Genomic DNA, 27,757 nt, shown 5'->3' on the forward strand with positions numbered 1-27,757 from the left:
CGGACCCTGTGCCATTCCTCACACAGACAAGGCTCTGCTTTTCCAATGCGCAGTGACAGCCAGGCCTGGCAGATGCTCTCCGCTGGTGATGCCAGGACTTTCTCCTTGGCTTGGCTTCTGCCATTTGGATGGGAGTCATCTTTAGCAGCAGACAGGCTGACGCCTGATGCGGACTGCCCTGCAGGCAGGATGTGACCCACTGGTGATGATCGAGGGCTCCCTCTTCTATTGCCTCCAACCCCAGAGGCAGAAAGGAGACGAGCCTGTGGTGCACAAGGGTGCTAGATTTACTCCTTGCTGCTCAGCACATGGAAGCAAGAAATGTGGTCACTCCATCTGCTGCAGAGAACTTAAGTCTATAAACGTCCTGGTTTTGGCTGAGATACCATGACAATAAAGTATAAGAGCTGGCAAAGTTTCTTTTAAAGCCATTGCTCTTTGTAAGGAAGGTAAAATAAACCTGTTAAACAAAGCCCCAAATTATAATAGTCTTTTTACATCAAAAGAGAATTTAGTACCTTTGTTGCTTCCACAGTAATAATAAAAAAAGAATCACTTTTCAGGAGGCACAAGTTAAATATTTGTTGTCTTTGCTGATAGAAAGGGTGAGGTTTCTCTTATCTGCTGCACAAGTAATTCGTGCGTGCTCCTCTCGTGTAACACCACCCCTCTCCATCATCAAAGCAGTGTGGGAAGATTTTAATCACTGTCCCTACTTGCTCTGCTTACAGGCCTTGCCTTAGAACACAGGTCTCCCTTCGGAGATGGATTTTACCATTAAATCCCTCTTTTCAATGACACACCCACTGCACAAGATCACAAAGAAAGGAGATTGTTCAAAAACAAAACCGTAACTGTTTGATCACAGCAGTGTTATCACTTATAAATACTGCAGAAACTTCCAAATCTCCAGGTATTTATACAAGCTCTGCTCCATGTCTTAAGACATATTATTCCCTCTTCACCAAAGAGAATTGACTTAAATTGGGAAAACGAGAATGCCACTTATATACATAACAAATAAATTATATTCCCCTTTTTATGCATTAGAGATCTACTTAAAGATTAGCCTGAGCCAACGGCCAGGATCTAAACAACCTCAGGTTGCGAAAACACATGGATTTAACAGAATTAAGGCCAATCTCCAGCAGTATATCAAGAATATACCCTGCAGCAAGGAAATTAGGGACCTCTTCCTCATCTGAACCAGGCAGAATTTCTACCAGAATACTTCTTGCAGCTTAAATGGTTTTCTAGAACATCAGTATTAGTTCTGTGTTATTTCTGATGCAAGCACCATGCAAACCTGTAAGTTCATAACTGAAAACGGAAGATGGAAAAATTTAGGTAAGAAATATACAAAATAGCTTGAAATAAATAATGCATGGTTATAGCCCAGTGACCTTACATAGACGTGTGTTAAAAGTATGCAAAAGCGACTAACACAGGGTTCTTGAGACAACTTTGAGAATGGAACAAACTGACAAACAAGGAAAAATTCAGAATTTCCACTCTATGGAAACTTCTGACATTTCAACACTTGTTTTAATGTCCTGGGTCTAAAATGTTTACACCTCTTAATATTTGTCTAATGGACCAAAACATCAAACTTTCATTTTCATGTTGTTAAATCCAAACAAAACATGCTAATACTCTCCAAAATTCAACACCACATTTTGACGTATTGAAAAAGCCCCAAATGCTTCATTTCTTGTTATCTTGACACTAAACTGCCTTCTCCTCCTCTTGCACACTGACTTATGGGAGCTGTAGTTCCTGGCCATACTTCATCTTCTAATAGGTATGCAGAATGACTGATTCTTGCAATGGATCAAACAAGTTTGGACAAGAGATACAGGTATTGTATTATGAAAATAGCCCATGGGAAAGAATGTAAGACTGAAGCATAACTGCTGGAAGGTGCTTGCTGCATTAATAGAAGCAACTTAATACCTTATTGAACTGACTCAAAACAAAGTAAGTTGAGTCAGATTCAATAAACCAAAATATTTTAATTTGAATCATACTTAAATAAAATTTCTTTGGGATTTTCTCAACAGAAGAACTGATATTTTTGGCATAATCAGAAGTTTTCTGAATTAATGGATTTATAATATTATGGAAATTTCATTTTCCATTTGAAAACGTCACTGGGAAAAGGTTTCCAGATAGTTTTTATAAACTCTGTTAGCTGAGGCCTCAATCGTCCTTCTGTTCACCGTACACTGGCTAGTATCATAGGGCCTCAGTTTGTGCTGGGGCTCTTAGATGTTACCTTGTTTCCAGCATAATTAAATACTAGAAAAAATACACTCCCATTGCCCTGTTTTGTAACAACTTTTTTGGTTTCTTGTGACATACTTCTTTCATCTCCAAGTCATAAGTCAATTTTAAATTCATAAAGTTTCTTGCATTGCCAGATGAAGGACTTGTCTTTGGATCATGAAAGAAGCTGGCAAGGCTTACTACCCTTGGCAAAGCTTTCTGAACATGGCTCAAATGCCAAATTTACTATGAAAACACCCAGAAGAGAAGCCTCACATTGATTTTTTTATACTTCACTGACACAGCACCAACTAGATCTACTCCTGTGGCTAGCAATCCATAAGCAGGCGAGTAAGTGCTATGTTTTATGCCGGGCTTCATTCTCATGGCACACACCTACTTCTCCAGGCAAGAGAAGTTCTTTTCTGGGCCTGGGGGAAAGCATTTGACAGTAACTGATCAGGACGAATGGCTGCTGTGTGCCTCTCCAAGGCACTCAAACATGGTAACACACCATCCAGATTTTGTAATGCCGCAGCTTAAAACACATCAGGAAAATAGCCCGATCAATAAATCCTCAACGAACGCTCCGGCACATCGCTGCGTTATCCCACGAGTGGAAACAACAAATGTGCCCCTCCAGTGATTGTTTGATGTGACATGATGTGGAACGCCTCATTTGGAGAGCAGCCTGGTCGGCCCCTCTGAAACCGATCCCCCTCGCGCCATGTTAACGAACACCGGAGCGTGAAATCCAACCTTGCATCTGCGCTGCTGCAATCTCATTCTGTGCCCGCTACGTGTCAGCATCTGTTTTTATTTCCTGGCACCTTGAGCAAGTGTTGGTGACTCTAAATAATCAGTGACATGCGGACACTTTGCTGGGAACAAGCACCTGGACCGGGGCACTGCGTTCATTAAACCGCGACACATTCACCTTCTGCACTCTTTTCAGTCCCTTCCTTTCTTTCCCTTACCACACGATTACTCATGTGCCTACTGGCAATGTGAGAAATGGAAAATACAGCATGCCCCACTGGCCTAACAACTGGACCATGATTCCAGCAAAACTCTCCTCCTCTAAGGTCCCTTTTATCCTCTCTGCAAAGCGCATTCAATAAAACCACAGGCACACCTTGGTCAGCTTCCTCATTAGAGAAGATTAGGCACTTATTTTTTCTTCACTGCATTAATCCCAGCGATGCCATACACAGGTGCAGTCAAGCTAAAAGGGCATGTGTGTTTTGCTTTAGATGAGAAAACAAATTTCAGGGGAAGTTAACTCCCTCTACACAGCTTTACAACATGCAAAAAGCCTGAACTTTTGATGCACATCTTCCATTAAGTTAAAACTTCAGAGAAAGAAACTAACAGTGTCCAGCATGATGGTTTTGAGACTCCTGAGTGCTCTCTAATCCTGTATAACTACTCACTCAGCACAACTAGGGAAGGAAAGGAGAAGACATGCTAGTCAATCATTTGGCAGACCTGAGGTGAATTAACATTGAAATGTGTACTCTTGGAGAAAACAAAACAAATGCCCCTTGTCAGCTTGGCTGGTCTAGCCTACGCCATCTGAGTTTCTAATAAAGCATAAACAAACTAAAGGTGTTACTCTTTGCAAACGAAGAACCTAAAGTGGCTTCCACATTTAGCTTCAGATCCCAGTTTCTATAGTTGACGGGTCAACAGAGAGATGCAAAAAATGCATCTTGGCTAACTTGTGGATGATCAGGAAGTTGCCAGCAGTCATCTTCCCCATAGGATTTGCTAAGTTAAACATCTACTATCCTCCAAAGAGAAAGCTGTGTCTGGAAGGGTGGAGGGATTATAACGGCAGTGCCATACTGCACTAAACATTTTCAGAGGAAGAGAGATGCACAGTCTTCACCTACAGCAAGCTCAAACCAATTTGCTAAGGATGGGACAACCATGAGAAATTTTCAAAGAGCATCTCCTTTCAATGGCAAACCATCCACTGCTATTAGCAAAGACAATGACTTCTCCTTAAATCTCTAACATAACATGTGTGTTTTGTTTTGGGGTTTTTAAAGAACAAAAAAGTTTCCAGGGATTAATGGAAGTATTTACCAGGGCACCCCATGTAGCCTGAATCTCCTAGTGGCAAAACCCCCTATCTTGGCTGAAATGATGTGTGAAAGTAATACTAAAACATTAAGAAAAAGCATATATACACAGGTTCCCTGAGAACCAGGGAGAAGGTTGATGATGAAACATGTCATTAGTCTTTAAAAAACACAGCCTGCAAAAAACTCAAGCTAAAAGATTGAAACACCAGGGACACATCAAGCCAAAATCAATAACACAGCATTTAAAACCTCATTTCTAGTTCAGGGTAAGCCTGTTGCTGTATGGGGAAGGAAGAACTACCAGTGCTCGCACTGAAAGGACAGAAGCAAAAGAAAACTGTGGAAACTGTATATCCTGAGAAAAGAGATGACTGTTAGAGCATAAACTGCATCACCCACCGAATAGGTGACCGTTCGGTAGGTCTGTGCAGCGTGAATGTATCTGAGGTTGGAACAGTGCGAAGCTTCAGTCTTCAAAAGTAGAGACTTTAGGATAACCAGCTCAACCTGAACTCTCAGGCAAAATCTGTGGCAAAACCAGCTAATGCATTATTTGGATATAAGAAGAATCTTACAGAGAAGTGGATAGGTGATCTGACTGTTACACCACAGTACTTCAGATAGAAGTCTGGGTCCAGACTTCATGTCATGGCTCAAAAATTAAATGGGCTCACAGAAGTGAACCAAAAACAATTAAGAGACCAGGAGAAAACACTTGTAAATGTTAAAGTACCCAATATATCCTAATAGAAAGAAGGCTGAGATGAGAGTTAAGTCCACTTAAAAAATACTACCACATAACCAAAACATACAATTAGAGCTTCTGCAATCATAGTGAACCAGAGGCTGGTGGTGGAAGTCAGCAAATGGCAAAGGAGAATTTGCAACAGTACTAACTTTTACATTTCATCCAGCAGCATCTTCAAGCCCTTGAGTAAACGATTTTCCAACCTTTTCCTGGACACATACATAGATGTAGAGCTGTAATAGGGGACTGAAGAAGTCAAGTGTTTTTTCAGAGCAAATCTTTCATGGTTCCTAAACCTTTCACTTTTCATTAATTTTCATCTGGCAGACAGCAATCTTTAACTCTACCCTATTTATAAATAATAATAATAATAAAAAAGGCAAAACCCAAAAAAAACCAAACCCAAATATTTCACTATTTTTCCAAACAAAAAGAACTAATGTAGCATAGGTAGCAATTGTAATGCCATCTGAGATTATCCTATAATACACTTTCAGTCTTACAGCTGGAGAGTGGAGACTGGATGGTTTGAAATCTGTGAAGCTACATGATTTTAAAGGCTTAACGGGCAAATAAAAGGCAGTGTAGGCCAATGTCACCAAATTTGCTGTACAATGTGTAGTACTCTGGATCCAGGTTTTATACGTGTCCTCTGTGTGTTTACTCTGATACAAACTGTTACAGCAAACCAGAAATATGTGCTGTCTGTGCAAGATGGACTGGAATTCTGTCCTTGCTCATGTCCTGATCTGTTCACAAAGAAGTCAGCAGGATCAGCCAAAGGAAGAGAAGTTCCCAAGACAGAAGTTATTTAACAACAACAACCAAAAAACCCCTAAAAAATTTAATCATAAAGGAGGAAAGGTCATGGAGAGCAGAGTATGCATCTTTATATTCTTTGTATCATATTGTAGTGTGTGACTAGCTCTTGTCCACTAACTTAATCAGGAAGACATATTTTAGAGAGTGACAAGTAAGAATGAATACAGTCAGTCTTGTTTTCACCGCAGGACACAGAGATTGGCTTTGGATGTTGTTTTGAAACATCCATTTGCCAGGCAGAATGGCAGCCTGAGGGCAGAAGGCTTCAAAAAGGAAAAAAATATATATCCCCAAAGTCATCTAAAATACAGGGCTACGCTGTCAGCTAGTGTAAATGAATGTAACACAGCATCTGTAGTATAAACCAGAGGAAGGTCTGTCCATGACAAACTGAAATTGTGCCCTTCGTCACATCTGATGTATTCACAAAAATATGCATGCCTTCTGGGGCAAATTTTACTATCTATCTGCTCAAGTTTGGGGAGTATGTGCAGCTATGTCTGCTGGGAGAATGAGGAGGGGTAGAGGGAGTGCTCTGGCATAAAAAGCACTACATCAGTAAACATCTCGAGGAGCAAATTCCATCCTCGGTTGCACAGAGGACAATTAACCCTGCTCCAGACAATCAATCCAATGCCCAGTTCTCAACACACTTGTAGCAAAATTCTTGCTAGAGCCACGCTCTCCCAACATTGTGTTGCCACAAAATAGGAACAACTTTGCTAAAATAACCATTCTACCATAAAGCCGAGCTGACTGTGTGAAGGGGAATGCAATTAGAAATAAAAGAGAATTTATCGGTCACGAGTGGCAGTGTGCTCCGGTTCAGAGCAAATTCCTTGTCATTTACGCATGCAGCTCTGTGTGGTTTTAACCTTAGCATAGTTGCTGGTAAGTCAATAGTAACAGAAGGGTTGGGGGAGAGAATGATTTATTTTTCCTTCTTGCTGCTGCAGAGCAACTGCATATTTTCCTTGTCAACAGCTGTGGTTCATATCCACTACAGAGATAGGCAGAATGAGGAAAAAAACCCCACCCAATGAACAAGAAGTAGGACTCTGAGGAATCGTCGTTACATGCTGAGCATGCCGATATAATGCTATTCGCAGTCTCCTCTCTAGGTCACTAGAGATTCCAGTGTCCTTTGTCCAAGACAGTTGCTCTTCCCCAGGAGTCTGTGCAAGCCCTCGTCTTTCTGCTGTTCCTGCCAAACCGCGATGGAGGTTTTAACCAAGGAAGGGTGAACAAGTCCCACTTGTGCACCTCACTGCGATGCCTCTGCTCTTCACACCAAATTACCACATGCCTCTTGACTCTCTTCCTTTGTATCCCTCTTCCACGCTTCTTTTCTGCTGCCTTCCATGTGACCGCTCATGTCTGTAATTGCTTCCCAGTCCCAGTCCTCTAATGCCTTCCACGCGCTTCTGCTGGGAGGTTTTACTGATGGTAGAGTCCACAGGGACACGTAATCTCAACACTGACAGGCAGTGATGCTCCTACTTGCTTTTCACCTTCCCCATACACAGCATCTTGTTTATGGCTTAGGATTATTGGAAGCTCCAAGAGGACAACTCTGGCTACAGTCTCTTTTAGCATAAAGGCTCATAACCAAATACAGTGGAGTGGCTGTGCCTATCCCGGACACCTCTTTGTCACAGTAAATAATAACTGTCTGCCCCACTAGCAACTTAAACATGGAATTAAACTGCTGTGAATGTGGTGGTATAAGGATGCTGTTTTGGCTACCGCAGCTCAGCTGATGAGGGGTAGATCATTAAATGGTGATTACACCACCATTGTTCAACCAGTGGCTGGGATTTTATGTTGCTTGATTTTAGTTGTATATTCACTAGCACTTTGCTGGCATGAAAATACACATGAATTTAGACTCAGCCCTCTGCCTCAGCTTTCTTCTGGGTAGGATAGCAAATACCATCAGCTGTCTACGAACACAAAACGCAAGTGCTGACCTAAACCTTCACCCACCATCTGAGCCAAACTGAAACTGTATGCAAAGGGGGAGGGAGTCCGTGCTTTACTACAAAAATTCTCTTGAATGATTTTGGCACTTTTCAAGAAAGCTGATGTCACAGTTTCATGATAGAGGCCATTCACTGAAAAGTTAATTAACATTTTATGTTGTGATTTATGTGTTGTTACATGCTGAGCTTAAAAAACCCCTCTGTCAGGTCCCCATTGTCTGCAGCACTCTCTCCAAAAGCATTCAGCCAACTGAAACACCAAATCATTTTACCTGGCTGAAGTTGGGAAGGGTAAGAAATTAAGGTAACTTACTTAGAGTTCTGGTTAAATCCAAGCAAACCTACTTATACATGCAGTTTTGGGCTGGGTTTTTTCAGTAGAGGAGCTCAGCAGCAGTTGAGGTCAGTAAAAAGAACAAAAATTGATTTTCCACTGTCTTGCTTTCACCAGCATGAAGATTTTTTTGGGAAAAATAACAGAGTATCTGAGCTTCTCAGAGCAACCATGCTATCCAACTTTTTCAGTCTGAGATCTCGTTTCATGCGTGTAATACTGGCTCCACAAATGGCTCTTGGACAAAATCATGTTACAAATACGAATGTATCAGGAACAGATGCAGAAACTTGAAGAAAACTAGCTGTTCTCAGGTGGAGGGGCGAGCGCTTGGAGCACCCAAACCAATTTTAATATTCATCTTCATAAATAAGTAGTAGAAAATAGTGAGAGTCACAGTGGTCCCGACGCCAGGCTGAAACCTGACTTCAAACTAAACACTGTGGAAAAGCGAGCAGCATTGCTGGCACTTCCACAATGCAGGTTGGAAGGAACACTATAACCACTGATTGGCACTTGACTCCTTCCAAATAACCTTCAGGAGTTGCACAAGAACAACATCTCTCTGCACCCACTTGTCTTCCACTCCCGCTCACCGGAGAAGCACATTGCATCCTCCCAGATGGGCTGTAGTGTGATACTGGCACCCGCACCAACGAGAACAACAAAACACAAAACATCTCCTGGGCTAGGCACCGAGCTCTGCCTACGTGTCTGGAGTCAGATACTTCCCTGCCTGCCTTTCACAATGACAGATTCTCTTTTGTTGTGCAGCACGTCTTGCACAAGGAGCCGCGTATCTGCTTTCATTGGCAAAGGAAGATCACCCACAGAGCGGGATCACCATGTGCCTGAAGGGAAACCTTTCTCTTTCACTTGGTGGGCTATATGAGGGCTATCTTCCAGTTTGCACAGCAAACATATGGCTTGATCCAAAGATCATTCAAGTCAACAGGAAGGATCGTCTTGACTTCTGTAGGCTTTGGCTCTTGCCTCTCTGGAGAGCTAGGAACTGTAGTCTTCATAATAAGGCTCCAGGCCAAAAATAGGGCTGCACACATGACATGACTCTCACCCCAACCCCATTCTCACCCCCCACCTGCTTCTACAGGTCACAGCTCTGTAGCCACAGGAAGATGTTTACATCAAGGTCCTATTGACACAGGTCAGGGTTCAAGGAAGCCCAGTAAATCATGAGTCTAAATAGGGCAGGGCTGGGGCCATGCAGAGGAGAGAGGGGAAGTAATGAGAGCAGAGCCATCTCTTTGAAGAAGAACAAATGTGAATGTTTACAGTCCCCCTCGTGCATTCTCCCTCTGCTGAAAACATGTTCAGGCGCTGGTTGGCTAATCTGCCTTCTGAGAAGTTGTGCTGAATGGCAAGGAGCCCTATTCATGCCATCAACAAGATCTTCGCCTGTGCTTCAGTTTACCCTGCAAAAATCCTAGTGGCATGGAAGGGAGCCAGTACATCAGTCCTCTATTTTCATATGCACTGTACCAAAGAGGCTGAATGCATTGTGTATTCCCAAAGGTCTGGTAAATCAGACTTAGTCCTGGCACACTGTGGGATTCTTATCAAAAGGGAGAAAGAAAAAAGAGCCAAACAAAACCACCAAACCACCAAAACCCCAGTTAGCAAACAGGACAGGGCATGTTTCTGCTCTCAACCACAGCATGTAGTTTAACAGCCTTTCACAGATCATCTTCATTTACCACTAACCTGAAGGCAGCTTCTTTTTCCCCAGTAGAGGATGTATCATCCAGCTCCTTTATAACCTATGCAGTTCAGAGGGTCTCAAAGATATTCCCGCTGCCTGTAATTACTGCAAAGTGCATTAGCACTGCACTCTGTCACTCACTGATTTCTTCTGCCTCATTAAGACTCCGGGAGTGTCTGATGAGAGCAATTAATTAGAAGTAAATCAAACTGATAATAAGACCTTGCGATTCTTTCATTCACCTGTTTGTTCATCAATAAGTAGTAAACTCAAGGGACTGAAGGGGAAAGTCCGAGACAAAATGAGTGGTGGAACAGTAAGAAGGGAGAGCCAATGTCCAGGTGTGGGACATTGATCCAGCAAAATCAGATTTCACACTGAGATCCATGTAGTAACGGTGGACACAGTGTTAGAAACGCTTGACCTTTCTTTGTTTTAAAAACAGTCCGTGCTTGAAAGACATCTGAAAAGCATTGTGAGACTGGGCAGTTCTGAACACAGGGACAGGATTCTAAAGGGAAGTGTGATTTGCCTGCCAGGCTCCATCCACTTAGCAAGCTTAATTCAGCCTGTCTTCAACACAGCCTCTTTACTGATGCCTCACCTACACTAGAAACTTTATACTTGCACACCTCTATTGCCAAACTTTCGCTGCTCAGACACAGAAAATAATCATATGCACAAAACCCTGCTATTGCTAATAAACTGATTTATTCCAGCTGAGTTTTCTCTGCAAGAAAGTTCCAGCATTGATTCACACAAAGAAAATGATCCCCAGGTAAAAGCAAGATTCATTTGGTTTCCCACACATAGCCTTGGCTGATACCGCTCTTATTAGATGGCTGTTTCAGTGCAGAAACCTTGTGGGCAGTCAGCCTCCCACTTCTTTAGCTTTCAATGAAATCTCCAACTTTCCTCAGTCCTACAAGTCACAAATATTACTCCTGATCAAGTTTCTTTATAAATTGCCAAAGCAGCTACTGCATTTTGCAGCAGGCAGCAGTAGCCTAACTTCACTGCTGTATAATCATACAAATCCTCATCTCCATAGAAGCCAAGTGGCTCCTCTCTTGAGGCAACCACAGAAAGAAGTCTGTGGGATGAGACTGGTCTTTCTTATATAACCTGTACATTTAGGTGTTGTAGCTGAAGGTCAAAAGAGATCACAGAAACATCTACCACACAGAATGATACATTGCCTGTACTCTTCACAAGGAATGCACAAGTCTTTAGTTGACACAGCTTCCAATTTTGAAGCAACTACACCTAGCACCACAGTGAAAGCCCAAGCACTGACTCGATCTGAGGCCTCAATGAATAAGAAGGTTAATTGCCTGAGGTAAGCCCCAGTACCAGCAATATCCCTGGCTGCAAATGCACACAAAATAAGTATCTTAAGAGATTCCTGCCCAAAGCACTAAAGCAAAAATCGATGGCTCCTGCTTTGGCAATGAAAGGTCCTTGCCATGTGAGAAAGACATAGAAGATAGACATTGAGATACTGTGCTCTCTCAGAAATAAGACAAAAGGCCTTCATTTTGTTGGTATGGTCTACTAGGTTGGGCTAGAAAACAGCATAATATGAATTATTTCATGACAGTAACTATTTTCCTTATTCTTTCCTGAACTTCTTTTAGGTAACCTATGAATTTTAACAATGTAGGATCATAGTCATTGCACTGACTGTCATTTTTGTTACTAACTGTTTATTCTGTAGCTATTGTTCAAGGGCTCCATTCAGGCCACGACACACAGACCAGGAGCACAAAGCACAAAGTGACACTGATACGCAAACAAGCCTTATGACTGGTTTGTAGGATTTGAGTTGTAATTGTTATTTTCTTGTTAGGTAACTAAATGTAAGATGCAATGGCACCGGTCATCCTTCCTGGCACCAACCTAGCCACATGAGTGATAAGCAACACAGCCCCTGGTATTGCTTTTAGTAAAGGACATGCACAATTCCTTCCTCTGGTTACCTGGAACAATATCCTTCAGTCTTATCAGCACAGAAGAAAAACATCGTGTTAGCAAACATAGTTGTTAGCACAACATTCAACATAATTTGTCCTTGTGAACAATGATTATCGCTTTTTAACACATTAAGTGATCTCAGATATTTCACATAAACCCGAGTTAGCGAGTGGTTAATAAGTTTAACTGTGTCTTGGCGCAATCCCTCTGGGAAGTCAAGGACAAGCTTATCTCTCTACCAGCAAATGACTTAAATATCATCACTTCTGTTAAAAAGAGTTGGTTGTAATATTTGTTGGCTGAATTCTCTGCTGCTTTCTGCTCCATATATTCAGAGGCACTGAGCTGCTGCGGGTATTTTTGACGACCCTCAATGAGGGGCAATCCTGCATGGGTCTGCATGAGCATCCAGCATAGGGATGAAGTCCACCAGCTGCAGCTGCTCAGACAACTTTCCTAACACCATCCCATGATGCAACGTCTCCTCCTCAGAAATTACTCAGAAATCCCCGCTTACAAAAACAGGAAACGGGAAGAGGGTTTTCAGGACACCCAGGACAGGCTGCCATAGCCTCAGCTCTGTCAAAATACGTGTCCCTCTGTGGGCATAGTAACGCTCTTGCGTTACTATGTTCAGTGAAGCAACCTGCCATGTTCCAAACAAGCACTAGCTGTAATTTTCTCTGTATTTTAGAAATCACATGTGGCTCTTAGGAGCCTGGCAAATTCTCAACACAGTCCCTGGTTCTGGTGCAATGGAAGCATCCTTAATCCAAATGGTATAAAAGGAAACAGTTGCAGAAACTCTGAAAATGAAGGGTGACGTTGGGTTGATGGCTTTCTAAATGTTTCTTTAAATCCTGGGGGTGCCTTCTGTAGACATCTACTTTCAGGCAAAACTTTAAAAGCCTGAGCTGCCATCACTTCCCAGAGGAGCTAGCTTAAAGGCTCTGTTTAGAAGATCCTGTCTTTAAATCTTAAATCTTGTTTCTCTTAAATCACGTGGAGCTTAGTCCTACCTAGAAAAGGATGTAATTTTATACTCTTTTGCTTAACTTTTAGCTATTTCTGTACACACACGTTTTATTAAATGAGAGAGATGATTGGGCTACCTCCTAAACTTAAATTAAATCATCATAAAAAGCTTGCAGAGAAAATGCCAGCTTTGTGCCTAGTAAAAACCAGTGTAGTATTTTCCTGGCACTGTGCAAATGACTGATCCAGTGGTTGTTATCTTTGCAAAATGCTCAAACTATGAAATTCTTCTTTGGTTGGCAGTTACCAAAATGTTTCGGGCAGAATCTGGCTTCTGTGATTTGAGCACTGCTTAGCATCTGTCATTGAGAAAGGCTTAGGATGGGTTTTCTTCTTTCTCAGGAATGCAATGAAACTGAAGGAAAAACTGAAACCATGAGGAAAAAAGCAAATGAACAGAACAACTAAGTTACTACTACTAGAAGCTTTCTTGAAGCGCCTTTAACCATCAAACATTAATGTGAGCCTGTCTTGTTGGGGATGATTAGATGATTAGACTTACTTACTTAAAGTAAGTCTTTTCCAGCTCTTATATTTATGATTCATCCCTCTTTTGGGCAAGACATAAAACCAGTGTGCTGATCATTCATCATCATTAAAAATCTCACTGCATTTTTCACAAAAGCAAAGATGTTTGTTTAAGCCAAAATTCCAATGTGCGTAATTCCTGTGCACTGCCTACCTAAAAAACTCCCTTCACTTTGAATCACAGAGACATTTCTCTGCAATATGCTCTAATCAGAGGAAATGACCTCCATTCTTTACTTTCTTCAAGGTTGTGCAGTCATTTACCCCAAATGGATATGAAACACTATTTACACACATTGTATTGAGTCCTGCTGGGTAAAGTATCACACAAGATATTCTGAAGGGGAGAATGAGCATTACATGTGGAGCAAGCCACGGGAGTGTAACAACGAGGAAAGACAAACATTTTTTAAGACATGATTTCCTTCTTGCTGCAAAGCTACAAACCTTCATGGTGAGTGCAGGGCACAGCTCTCCCAGGAGACATCTCCCTAGGCTGGTCCCTCATGGATCTCAGCTTTTCTGCCCCAGCTTTGAGGTGGGCTTGGTCAGAAAGACTTTATAGCCATGTTACACTCTGTTCAAGGGGACATCTTCTATGGAGGTATTTCCCTTACTGTTTTTCTTACGGAAATGCGAATGTTTTTTAGCACAGAAACCATCTTCTCACAGAAAATTCTGGTTCCACCGAACTCCAGATTATGTTCAGCACGGAAGTTTGGAGCCTGCTCTCAGAATGGCTATTGCTCTAGGCATCATCACAGTCTGCAGCGGAGCTGACCAAATGACTGCATGTTACTTGGAAAGAAACAATCTGGAAAAATAAAACAAACCAAAGTACAAATTAAAGTGGAAAATACCCATCATAGCCAGGGTTTAGGTTATACAGCAGAACCTTCTAAATTGTAAAAAGACTGTATCCTCCATATTTGGGCCACGTGTGTGTGCATGGAAGCACCCTTGTTCCATGTCTTCTTCTCTTCACACTGAGACATTATAGCTTACTTTAATATACTTTATAATCCTGACTGACTGTCAAATTTTAACACACAATACCTTCCATATGTGTTAGAGAAGTTTCCTGATGCACCAACAAATCTTCTGTCTGGGTGCAGAAGCCCAACAGTTGCTGTTCTCTACTATGTGCATTGTCAATAGCATAAAGCCAAAGCCAAATCAGAAGGGGACATAGAATTCTTTACAGTGTACTTACCTCAAACCAGCAGAATGAAATTCAGAAAGAAAATATTTAGGTCCCATATCAGGAAATCAGAAAAAAAAAACCCTCTCTGGCAGAGAAATAACAAGTATTAAGTTTTGGGAAAGAAGGAGAGACTTCTGATTATGGTGCTTGGACTTGTAACACAGGGGCTCAGTTTCCAGTTCCTATACAAGCTTCCTTTGGGAATTCAGGCAAGTTCCTTCACTCAGTAAAATGGGACAAGGGCTGTCACTCATCATTTGTCTGTGTAGTTGACTTAGCCTGTAAGATCACAGGGGTGAAGTCTGTTTCTTAGTACCTGTTAGAAAAAGGACCAGCACAACGTTGCTTTGCTTTCCATTCGCACCTCTGAGCACTATCATATAAATAAGAAATAACTCAAATGTATTTAAAACTGTTTGGGACATAAATAAAAAATAGGCTGAAGGGAACAAAAGAGTAATAGTAAAAAAAACCCCAAAAAATCAATAAGTTTCTTGCAATAAAGGCAATGATGCTATCTGAAGAAGAAAAGACCAATTCTGTGAGGGGACAGGCAGAGTTCACAGCTGGGAATGGGCAGTAGATTCCCAGGATTTATCTCATGGTGTTTCCTCTGCTGCTAGCCACCACAGGAGCAGTACAAAGGACATGGAGAAAATGCAATAAGCCCAGTTCTCCCACAGAGTAATTCTTGGATCCTGAAAAATACCTGCAAGACGTTCCCAGAGACAGAGAGCACATTTCAAAACTGCAGAATCAAATTCAGCCTTGGCATATTCCCAAGCAAACAGACAACTCAGGCTAGACTGAAGCCCAAGGGACTGCACAAGGCAGCATCCTGCTTTTTATCAGTGCACTTCTGGCCATCACACCACCACACTTCAAATTAAAGGTCTGTAAAAGCCTCCAGTTCATAAACCTCTGCCAGGTACTTCCATGTCATACAAAAGTGTAAGTGACAGGGAAAGGTAAGAGGAGAGGGAGGGAGGAGAGGTAATGCACTAAGGAAATCAAATGCTGTATGCCTAACTGACATAGGCACTCAATATTTACTTCAGTTTAAAAACTTGAGCAATTTTCTGTTTCAGTCCTATCAAATCACAATCCTAATCATAGGCACTTGTTATTTTTCCCCAAGGACATGAACACAGCAAGTAAAACATCTACCTGAGGAAAAGCAAGGTGTTGCTGGTGTGACATGAATTGCTGCAGAAATGCTGCTGAGGGTCTGACCTGAATGAGAGCTTGAGCCCTGGGCTTCAGTAACACTTAAGACACGAGTCTGCAAATCACTTCTATCTCTCTTTCTTTGTGTCTTCTTGTTCAGCCACTCCATAGGAACCTTTGGGATTATTAGAACCCACATTTCACTTAATTCCTTTGAAAGGAGAATCATAATGAAAACCTGAGCTCAGCTGCTTTTGCCTGAGCCTGAGATCTGCCACTTAAAATAAAGGGACTTTTTCAATTTCTATTAAATTATTTCTGCAAGGAAATTGTTTTAGCAGAAGCTACGCAAATGCTGAACCTTTTGCAAGCTGTGAAGATCCACAGGAACTGAAGAACTTTTCTCCCATGACTGTTGCATTGTTTTACACAAGAAAGGATGAACAGAAGGTCAAAAGCAATGCAGGAACACGAGCCTTTGGCCAACTTTGTGTGCTGAGGCCTAAGGAAGTCCCACTAGGAATTCACTCTGCATTATACAGAACAATATGGTTTCTTTGTAACATCCAAAAATCCTGCCCCACCTCCTCAACAGTGGCACATAGGCCCTATAGCAAGCAAAAACTGCTTTAAAATATTTCATCCTGTGCTCTGGCTGAAGTGTTAAACCAGGCTTCCTTCCACCATTGAAAGCTCATTGAAAAAAAGCCCCAAGCTCTCTGCAAACACAGTATCCAGAAATAGGTCTTTGAATTCTCTAACATCCAGGATAGACAGAAGCAGAAATAAATAACTCTGTCTCAAGAATTACACATAGAAATTAAAAGAAATATACTTTTAAATAGTCTTATGTAATTTAAGCATAACTCTCCACTAATAACCTTCTTTAAAATATTGTTAAAGAACTGTAAAGTATTATTGTTATAGCGTTATTAAGTAACAGTGTGAAATAATTCCAGATGCAAGGAGGATGGAAAGGAAGAGGGTGCCTCACGCTACTTCATAATTATATCTTCATATGACTTTCTCATTCCAGCTGGAATTTCCCATTCTATGTCCCAACAGTGGAGGTCTGCAGTGCCTTACACACTGGAATTGCTAAGATGAAGCCCACGATGAATAATAGCGCTTTTGTTTCAAATGAGCTCCAATTCCCATGGTTTCTTTTGAGATCTGTCTCGCCCTGCACAGATTCTATATTTTGCTGACTTTTCCTTATATTTAAGCATCAGCCAGCAAATAATTGGCAGCAATTGTGGGACAGTTGCTTCTTCTCATCTCCCTCTTGCAGGGAAAAAAAAGGGGGAAAAGGAATTTAAAGAGGCAGGCTGCATGAAGCAGTGAAGCTTAAACCATATGCTCCAGAGAGCATGTAACTATGAAGTGGAAAGCTTGGGGAACTGGAGAGATGGAGCATACTTCAATATCTAGGTTCTTCATCATGCTGCCTGAAGTGGTAATGGACCTGTACTGCAGGGCTCTTAGTGAGTCCCACAGTCAGATGCCACCAGCGCAACTTCACTTGGTCCTCCCTAGCCCATGGCTGTATGCAGGAAGAGCCAGTTGACTAAGGCAGTCAAGCTGGAAGAGCATTGACTTGGCAATTAGGACATACATAGGGCATCCTAAGTGGGATTACTTTTAATGAACACAACATGGTCTAAGACATTTATCTGCCGATGACTCTTTGGGAACTTCCAGGAACTGGGGTTTGTTAGGAGTGAACTCAAACACCTGAAGATTTTTCTTAACTTGGCAAAAATTATAGTCCCCATGTTTTCTCCCATAGCATTTGCAGCTCTTGAACACAGCTAAGGTCTCCAAGGCAAGGAATCTGGGATGTCTAGTGCCATGTTGTAGGACTGTCCTCCATGGAAACATGAATACATTGGTCACTCACTTTTATTTGGGTTAAAAAATACAGATGACATTCTCAGGAACTTTCTAATCAGTCCTCGGTACCACCAAACTGCATCTATTCCTAATCAGACCCAGCCCTCCCAACATCCTCCATGGGCACAGAAAAGTGGTGGTCACAGAGAAGTTCCACTTCTGTCCTGGCTGAGGTGATGCTCTATCTCCATGGTGCACAGGCAGCATGGAGGAAGAAGACAAGGTAGGGACAAATAGACCCAAACCCAGGAGCCAGCCTGGCAGGATGCATGCAATGCCTAGGAGACAGGGGAGAAGCTGTCACAGGCATCTTTACCACCTTAGACTTTATGGGCATGAACTTGGGCCCTTTATAATCTTTCAAACAAGAGTCCCTGGGACAAACTGTCCGGCTTATTCACCTTCCCACCTTATTCTCTTCCATCTTCCCTACTGCCATTAGACCAAATGAAACCCTAAGAGTCCCAAGAAACAGCCTTGCCATTGCTCTGGCATGAATACACTGGCTGCTCAGAGGAATGAGAGTTTAGCCTGGAGACATAAACCCAAATATACAGCTGTGTACGGTATGCTGAAAACTAACCCAGCACAGAGAGCTGCTTTTATGGGCAGGATTTGTTTTTCCAAATGGGATTTATTTAAAAGAAAATTGAATGGTTATAAAGAGCTCACTCTAACAATAACACAGAAAATGAATCCAGTGTTCACTGCCTGCTTTGCTACACGGTACAATCCAGATAGAGAAATCCTTTTTAGAGGGGCCTGGCAGCAAATGACCTGCCCTGCAGAGTAACCCATGGGAAAGAGCTGGCTGGAAACTGGGACTCTGCTAATGACTGAAGTGGAGGCAGGAATTTCACTGGGGGAGGGTGTTGCAATGCCAATGTGAGGAAGTGGCTATGGTAACACCCTGTTTCAATAACCTGTATCAATACACAGTAAGGCTCTAGGAGACAAATGGGACTTCCCCCTCCAGGAAATTGTTGGCGTCTCCATTCCCCCTTTTACCATCTTTGTCGCCAGGACCCCTTAAGTCCAAAGGTCACTTATTTTTCCTTGATGATCCAGCCAGCTGTATAAAACTGCCTCTGCACAACCTTGTTTCAATTTTCTTGGCATTTGGGAACTTACCTAAGGGTACCACAGAAGTATGCATCAATAAAAACGTGATGCTTTAGGTTTCAGCATAAGGTGTCCATAACCTGCCCCACTGACTTCCTTTGTTTTAACAAAGCACTTGGGACATTTGGACCCTCTACAATCCCTCTTCTCTATCTGCTTTTCCCAGTGCAGTACAATGTGCTGCTGCTTCCTTTGTCCTGTTTGTCTCTTTCAGTATGTGTCCCAACAATCAACTAATTAATTGCTGTTTATCCGACTGTCTGAAGAATAGAAACAAAAATGCTTCAGAGCTTCACCAGGGGAGGTCTAGATTGGACATTAGGAAGCATTTCTTTACTGACAGGGTGGTCAAATCCTGGATCGGGCTTCCTAGAGAGGTGGTCAATGCCTCATGACTGTCAGTGTTTAAGAGGCATTTGGAAAATGCCCTTAATAGCATGCTTTTAACTTTTGGTCAGCCCTGAATTGGTCAGGGAGTTGGACTAGATGATGGTTGTAGGTCCCTTCCAACTGAAAAATCTGTCCTATTCTGTTCCATTCCGTTCCATTCCATTCCATTCTAAAAATAATTAGCCTTAGCCATTAATGATTCTGACACAACTTGCTTCAAAACTACAAATCTACTTCAGTAACTAATTCAAGAGACCATCAGATGTCTTTAATCTGGAGCACATCAAAGACCTTTCTTCTCCAATTAGGCAATGGGCTTCATTCAGTCCTGCCCAGGACAGTAAGCCATGCACTGTTGCACAGATGTTTTCAAGTCACAAAGCAGAGAGGGTGTGGGGACAACTTTTACAGCTCTTACTGGAAACCTATTAAGGTCATGATATTGAGAAAGAGCACAGTATGGCCTTCATATTTTAAGCTTTGGAAATATCAACCCCAGAGTTATAAGATTATTTATATTGGAAGCTGGCTACTAGGCAGCTGCCAGGGTAGAGCTAATCAAGGGACTGGCTGGTCTATTAATCCTGACATATTCCTCAGCCCATGGTCTGCCCATAGCCTTCCATGCCTGCCCCACAGTCATCAGATAATCCAAGAAATTCTGATGAAACCTCAGAAGCAACTAATTTTTTGTCCTGCCCCAACCATAGTAAGATCCAGGCAGGGAAGAAGCAGCTGGTTATTTAGCTGTTATGGACAGAAATGTGGAGACGTGGATTATCCCTGGGAAAACTGTTCCTTGAGATTACCCGATCCCTTTCCAGACCCTCCAAGAGCTTCACAGATTTCTTCTTTCTAGAGAGACAACTTTTGCAGTCCTTGCCATAGATGCTTTAGTTTTAATCCAAGTTAGCTCCCATCTGCTTGTTCTTAGTGCTCCCAGCATTGCCCTAGCCTTCATACCCCACAGCCTGGGATAACACCTCCAAAGCACATCGGAGCATCCTTTCCATCTCCCACACTCCAAGTTCAACACTCAGCAACCATCCTGCACCTGAAGTATCAGTCTCCATTGCCTCTACTCACATTAACTAAGCTCTGTCTTTTCCCCAGCAAAACTTAATGACATATGTACTGATCACAGGTGAGCCTGATGCCACTTGCCAATGCCAAATCTACTGAACCCCATTCTGCTTTACAATTATCCTAAAGGAATTCAGATTTCAACAATTCCACATGTATCTGCCTGCCCTCAAGCAAGGTAGATTTCTCCTGCATGAACTGGCTGTGCTGATATCCCAAGCTCCACCTTGCCATCAAAAATGTGCTTATGTGACTCCCTCCTGGGTTATTTGAGGATTAATTCACTTAAAACTGTGTAACACCTTGAAGAGGTAAGACATCTGTGCAAGGGGTAAGTTGCAAAATGCAGTCAAAAGAGGTGATTATCCCACTGTATTTAGTGCTACCTCATCTTGAGTACTGCATGCAGTTCTGGGCACCACAATTTATGAAGGATGTTAAGATCCTTAAATGCATCCAGAGGAGAACTACAAAGCTGGTGAAAGGGCTGGAAGGAATGTCCTATTCCTGTAGATGACTTGCCCGTAAATGTTTCTTTTATCATTACACTGGTGTATCTGCTGAGAAAGCCACTGTTGCCCAGTGCAAAGGAAACCTTGTCACATAGCTACCAGTGTTAAAGAAAAGGATTTCCCCTTACTTAACCTTTTGAGGAACAAGAGGTTAACAGAAAAGGTAAATTGTAAATCTTTCCAATTTAGAAAGTGGGACCTTTTCAACAGCATTTTCAAGGAAATCTACTGCCAGAGTGTTCCCGGAATTAAAATGGAAAACCTGACACCTTTAACAATTTCCTGCCACTGTATAACTGTCAGCATCGCATGGATTTTATCAACCCAAAAGTTAAATTTCAAGGTCAGGAAACCTTTGCATCCATATGCTTTTGGGTTGGTTTTATACAGTTTTCTTTCCTCTGCAGCCCCAAGATACGTGGCTGAGGAAGGAGAAAGGCAGCGCTGTGAATTTTTACAGGTTCTTCCTTTCCCTATGGAACACCATGCAATAAAGAGCTGAACAGTAGAGTTTTGGACTACTCCCATGATACAAAATAGCTCAGATCTCTTGCCTTTCATGTCACTTCATAAGACACAACTTTTACAAGTGCTAGTGAAGAAGCAAACATCATCAGTGTGGCTACTACTTGCCATGCAATTAAATAAAGATGCAATTAGAGCCCTGCAAGGACAAACACTGTCTCTCTGGAAGTACACAAGTGGCATATCTAAGAGCCAGGTGGGAAAACAATACTCAGTGGCACCCAGTAGCTAAATGCCAGAACCAGGCTTAAAATCCAGGTTTCTCATCTCCTTGCCTCATGTCCAGTATGCTGTGAGACCCTTGCCTCTGGGGTAAACTGGAAATTTGGCTTAGCTAGCTGTGTGAACATAGTTTAGGGCAGAGAGGGCTGTGGTGCAGTTGCAGCCTCACTGGGTTCACACTGCTTTTACTATCTTACCAGCCTAGACAAACTGTTTTAAAAATCACAGTTTCCCTCTTTCTTGGTCCCTCTCTCATATGCTCTTAAAAGTCAAATTAGCATCACCAAGATCACAATGAACATTGAGAATCACCAGCATGGTGACAGAAGTGCTGGCCACCTACTTCAGAGGTGTTCTAGGGTATATCAGCCCATATGAATCACTGTGAAGACATTCACATGCCCAGAGATGCTCAGGACACTGAATGTGCTACATGTTATGATTTGATCTGTTTTAATAACTAAAGAAGAATAACATTATAAGCACAAACCAAAAAGCACTCCTAAGCACGCACATAAGGAGAAAAGCAGAAGAGCTAACAGGAAGGGAGCTCACATGGGACAAAGAGCCTATGACTATAGAAAATGTTTCTATGGTGCTGTGAATTATTTTAAAGCCATCCTCACCATCCCCCACAATACTCTATTTCTTTAATTCATTTATTTTTACAACAGAAAGAGCGTTTGAGACAGGAGAAGGCATTCAGAGCTCAGCTGTCCGCTCCCAGCCTTGCAAAACCACAGGGCACTCTCTGTATTCCCACCTCCACCATGCCGGGGAATGACATCACCTCTGCTCCAGGGTGCTGGCCAGCCAACAAAAATAACTGTTACTGACCAAGAGCACTATTGCAAGGAATATTTTTGGAACTGTGCTCCGCATTCCTCCAAGTCCCCTGTTTCCTAGTCCAAACATATCATGGCCTAAAAATTCCTTGCATTTTCTATGCAGTGTTTCCTTTGGGCTTGCACAATGGAGCAGTTCTTCTGCTCAGCAGCACTAGTGTTCTGGAAAAGGAAGAGGGAAAAATAAAAGGCTGAAGCACCAAATAACCCTAATGGTAACCACAGGGGCCGCAGTGTTATCTTTAGGTCACAAAAATGATGTAGAAGGCAAGGGAGTCACCTCAGCTTTACCTTCCACTGGCCTTCACTGAACAAAAAGGCCAAAGAGCTCAGCCATTGCTTCCACGTGGTGGTAAGGGGGACTCACCTATGTCTGTGGCAAAGACACAGCTATTTCGCGGGGTTTTGCATGGAAGGAGGAGTTCAGGAGAGTGTGGCATCTCCCTCTGGCAGCATCTCTGTGTACCGTGCAGGGCTAATGCAGCCCCAAAGCCTCCTCACCTCTATGCTCGGCTGCCCTTTGGCTGCAAGAGGCACCAAACAATGGAGGCAAATTCTAGGTGGTATCTAGGCTATGTGGCAGCCATCATTTTCCCAGAGGAAAGAGCAAGAGTCCCCAGCAGGGTCTGTCCCTCCTAACATCTCACCCAAGTGACACCCTATCAATTCCTTCCACTCCCATGTCTGTTGGTGTATTGACATAAAGTCATTCTGGAGGCTTTCCCACTAGCACACAAGTGATTTTGGCAAAATGTGTATACCTAAAAATATTCCAGCCTAAGCCAAGCAATGGAAAAAACTTATTCCTCCTTCACAACACATTTCTACCATTTTCTTTTTCTCCTTCATTGGAAGAAAACTATTTTCCTTACTATCAAGGTAAAAGTTATGGCTGAACTTGTAGGGAGAAACCACACACACCTAAACGGTAGCTCCATTCCAGCCCTGCTCTATCCCAAGCAGAACTATTTACCCAGTGTTGGTACAAACTTCTATTTGAATAGAAACAGAGGCTATTAATCAACATGTGCTTTACTGGCCAATGCTTTGTTTCTTTTTTTAGCTGCCCAGATAAGAAAAACAATGCAGAGAAGAAACTAGTAGGGGTCATAAAGAGGCCACTTACACCACCAATGTTCTGCACAAGGTTTAGAGACTCCCTTTACCTTTCTGCGCCTCTGTTACTTGAATAGTCCTTGATCAACTTCTTCCGTTCAGACTATAAAGTCTGGGCCTTACTTTCTGCTATGCCCTACTCTTCCCACTCATAGCTGGGCTTGGAAGCATATGCTTATTAAAAACCATTGTATTTTAAAAGGTATTTAGATTTGCTGCACATTCACAAGCAGACCAGTTGTCATAAAACTCTTTTCAAACACCGGGAGAGCAAAGAAAATTCACTCTTTGGAGTGTTACAATTGAGAGATGAGGAATGGGCTGGGGAAATCAGTATTTAGGTGGAACTAATGAGCAGCAACTAAAAGCTAAATGACAGTGTAACCCATAGCCCCCTTGTGGGATATTCTAAAATGGCTGTGCATGTCTGAAGCATTTCAAGGACTTTCATTATCTGCTTGGTCTGCCACTTTCACAGCTCAGATAAATCAGTATTTTCAGCCACAATATTCAGCCTGTTGCCCCGCAGAATGATTCCTCCATCATAACTTCCAGTGATACAGAAGCACACAAAATACTATCTCTTTTACTAGGCTAATAAAAATCAGAAAGTATAAATTTTATAGACCTCGAAGTCTATCTTCCGTAGGGAGAAATTGGGACTTCAGGTTACTCTTGGCACTGCAACAAAGATATTTATCAGCTGCCTTCAAAACCCACCAGATAAAAGTCATCAGCAAAGCAAAACAATATAACTGTAAATTTACCTGAATCTTTCCTCTCTGTGGAGCTCTTTCATGTTACAGTTTCAACTTGCAGATTAATGCTCCTAGACCCACAAGGGAAAAGGGGACAACCAGCAAGAAAAACCCTTCTGCCTCCCCAAGCAGGCAACTCTACACTGTCAGAATGCAAAGTGCAAGGACTGCATGGGTCCCACTCGTGGCTCCTCTGCATCACTGTGCTGAGGGTCACCGGCTCCCTCCAGCAGGGTGTGAAAGTGAAGGGAAGGAAAGGAAAAGATTCATGTGATTTTTTTTCCCCAAGGAAACCAAGGTGTTGAGCTAATGCTTTTACAAAGCTGAATGACTGGGCAAGAGGTGGGAAGGAGGACTTTTGATCCTCAGATTGGTGAAAGTGGGAAGAAGCTGACTATTGGGGTCCCAAGGGTGAGACTGTACTTCAAGCAGAAAGCCAGGAGCCTAGCAGAAGTGACCTGGAGACCTAAACAGACACTAATAGAGGTTTCTGAGATTCCCTCAAGGTTGGAAGGAGGATCCCCTGCACCAGGAATTTGTTTATTTCTTTCAGGATAGCACCTCTGCAGTACAAAGCAGAAAGTGACTGCTTCAAAGAGCTTTCTGCAAAATCCATGTCTGTTTTCTTGTGGGCAAAACCTCATGTCTCAGGTGAAATCAGGCACTTCAATATATGCCCTGGATTCTCAGAAAGTTCCTAAAGATCCCAAACCTCATCCACTTTCTTTGAGATAAGAGGCAAGAATGGTGTCCTGAGCACAGACCTGAGCAAATGTGTTTTCATGTGCCTCAGTGACAGGCTATACCTCTAAAAGCAGTTATGGCTTTTCATGAAAGGGGTATTTTTCTCCTTAGGTTGTGGGGTCCAGAATGCCTGCCTGCATGGAAGCACCGCTCCTCACCTTCATTTCAGTGGTCCAGAATTGAGCAGCTTCAGAGGGGGACTAATACCTCCAATGACTAAGAAGATTGGGACTACAGGGCAATATGAGCATGAGTGAAAGCCAAAAGGTGCTTTTTACTTCCCCCATGATTAACAGGTAGGTTGGATTGCACAAAGAAATCTGATTCTTGCCAAGGTAAGCAAGCTTTTCTTGGCCTTGAGAAGAAGCATTCTCTAGGGCTTTCCATCTCACCCACTATGGATGTGTACATCGCTGACCACTCTCCACTTCAGCCAAGCCTCAGGGAAGAGATCTGTTGCAAAGGGAAACAACATGTCACAACAAACATGGTGTTTGTTGTGACTGGCTCCCATTTATGTAACCTGGGACTTAGTCCCAAATTCATTACCCAATTTTCTCTGTTTCTAACAAATGAACAAACAGAATCCCTCTCTGGATTGGGAGAATGGAAAGAGACTGAAGTAACCCCGACAGGTTTGAGGGAAACAGAGAGGAGAAGTTCTATTGAGATGAAGTTCCTCAAGTGAGATTAACCTAACTAATCTGAAGTATACTATCTTTACAGGAGCAAAAGGGAACCACACGATCAGCTTAGCCCAGCTTACTGAGATGAGGAATCCACTCTCACAGTCTAGTGGTAAAACACAGTGGGTGCTTCTTCAGCCCAGCTTTAGTCCTAGTTTCAGTGCTAAAAGATTGAACAAATAGACCTGGCTCGTGACATTGACATTTGCTCTGCTATCATCATCAGCTCTATCTGATAGGATGACAATACTTAAGCTGTGGTAGCCAGAGGAAATCCAATGCTAAGGAAATGGACATTCATTTAATGTTTATCTAGGATCAGCTCCACCAATGAATTCCAGATGTTGGCTTTAATTGTCGCTTTCTGCTATGTTTAAGCAGCAGGAGCTCGTAAGGCTGATTTGTAAATCAATCTGGCAGGCTCATACTGAATCCCATCTTTGCCAGATTTTCTAAGTAAGAAGATGCTCTTAAAATATTAAGTACTTAATGTGTCTGCAATGCAAAAGGAAGGAATCTTTTAAAATCCCTCCCCTGATGTTTTTCTCCTTTAGCTCCATTTTCTCCTGCAGAACTGCAAGACAAGCCATTCCCTTCAGATGAGTCTGATGAATTTTAGCAGTCCTGAAGCTAATGAGGGCAGGTATTTGGGATGTTACCCTGCAACAAGGGCAGAGTACCCTGCTTATCATTCTATCATTCACATACATTCCTTCTGAGTAACTCTACCGATTTCCCGCTATGGTCAATGGCAACTGCATGTGTGGACCACATCCAGCAACAGTGATCCTGATATTTGAGCCTGGAGTTTTCTTCAAGCAGAAAAAAGAACAAAAATTGATTACTGCAACCGTGGGACTGTCCCAGGCTCCAGGTTCCATGTTCTTACTAGTTTGAATTTAACTGCTACAGCAGTTACAGCTCATATCCAGAGGTGGTACAGAAATGTCTTTCATATTCTGAATCCCAAAGCATCTTACAAGCTCTGAGCTAGACACTAGCAAACCTTGCCATTGTTTTGTGCTCAGCATGACTTCACACAACAGCTGAACGTGTTGGACTGGTGTTAGAGGGATTGCTTATTGCAATAGCCAACTTATGGCCAGGCCTTGCTTGCAAGAAAGAAAATGTTAAATAACAGCTCCAGCTTAAGAAGTGTCCCTACTGACCGCAGCAGACACTAGAGCTCATTAAAATTGCTTTAGAAACCTGTTTTCTCAATTTCCTTTAAAAACACCTGCTTCTGAGAAAGCACCTCAGTATTCAACACATGTGAGCCCTCCTTACATTTTCCCAGGAATGTGTGCTTAGTATACACATTTCTCAAAAGGTGTCACTGGATGGACAGGTAGGGTTTCAAAAGCTTTCAGCATTGGCAATACTCATCCCATGGAAGTTCATGGGAATTCTTCGAAAGGGATTGACTCAGCCTCGGCTGACTGCTTTTGAAAAACTCCCCTTTATCTTCCATCTTTCACAGCCCCTGAGATAAAGTGCTGTAAGTTTTAGTTTACCATCCTCCTTTAAAATCACAGACCCCTAAGTGGGGTCCACTTCTTCCCTCACTAAGAACATGAAAAGCATTTCACTCGTGGCCTCAGTCATGCCATATTTGAAGAGAAGCTTGAGAAAAGCAGTGGCTAAAAATCCACCCACTACTTCATACTCTGAGCAGAGACCAAAGTATCACCAAGGAAATGGTGGTATCATCTCAGCTTAGCAGTGATTCAGCATGTGAGGCTGCAGAAGAAACCCCACAATAGCAAATCCCCCAAAATAGGCAGAGTGAAGTGAGCAGGCTTGAAAATACCTTCCAAGTCCATGGGACCGTATCTAAGCAAGGCACAAAAGTAATGCCATGCCAGTAAGTTAAATCATTATCACTGTGCATCCAGCTGAGCTGGTGTGACAGCAGGTATCGCGCCAGACCAGAAAAATAAGAAGGTAGGTCAGAATTCCATAAAGGAATAAGCAAACTAGTTATTTCCCTAC

At 42.5% G+C, this 27,757-nt stretch overlaps 1 protein-coding gene across 1 annotated transcript in view; it reads right to left on the minus strand.

Moving 5' to 3' along the window:
* The window catches only part of FGFRL1 (fibroblast growth factor receptor-like 1), a gene marked incomplete at its 5' end in the record, with an annotated part of 84,399 nt that overhangs the window by 44,055 nt on the left and 12,587 nt on the right, over positions 1 to 27,757 (minus strand). The gene's annotated exons all lie outside the window — the stretch shown is intronic.

The sequence above is a fragment of the Nestor notabilis genome, unplaced genomic scaffold, assembly GCF_000696875.1.
Source record: "Nestor notabilis isolate BGI_N333 unplaced genomic scaffold, ASM69687v1 scaffold3142, whole genome shotgun sequence".
Taxonomy (NCBI): Eukaryota; Metazoa; Chordata; class Aves; order Psittaciformes; family Psittacidae; genus Nestor; species Nestor notabilis.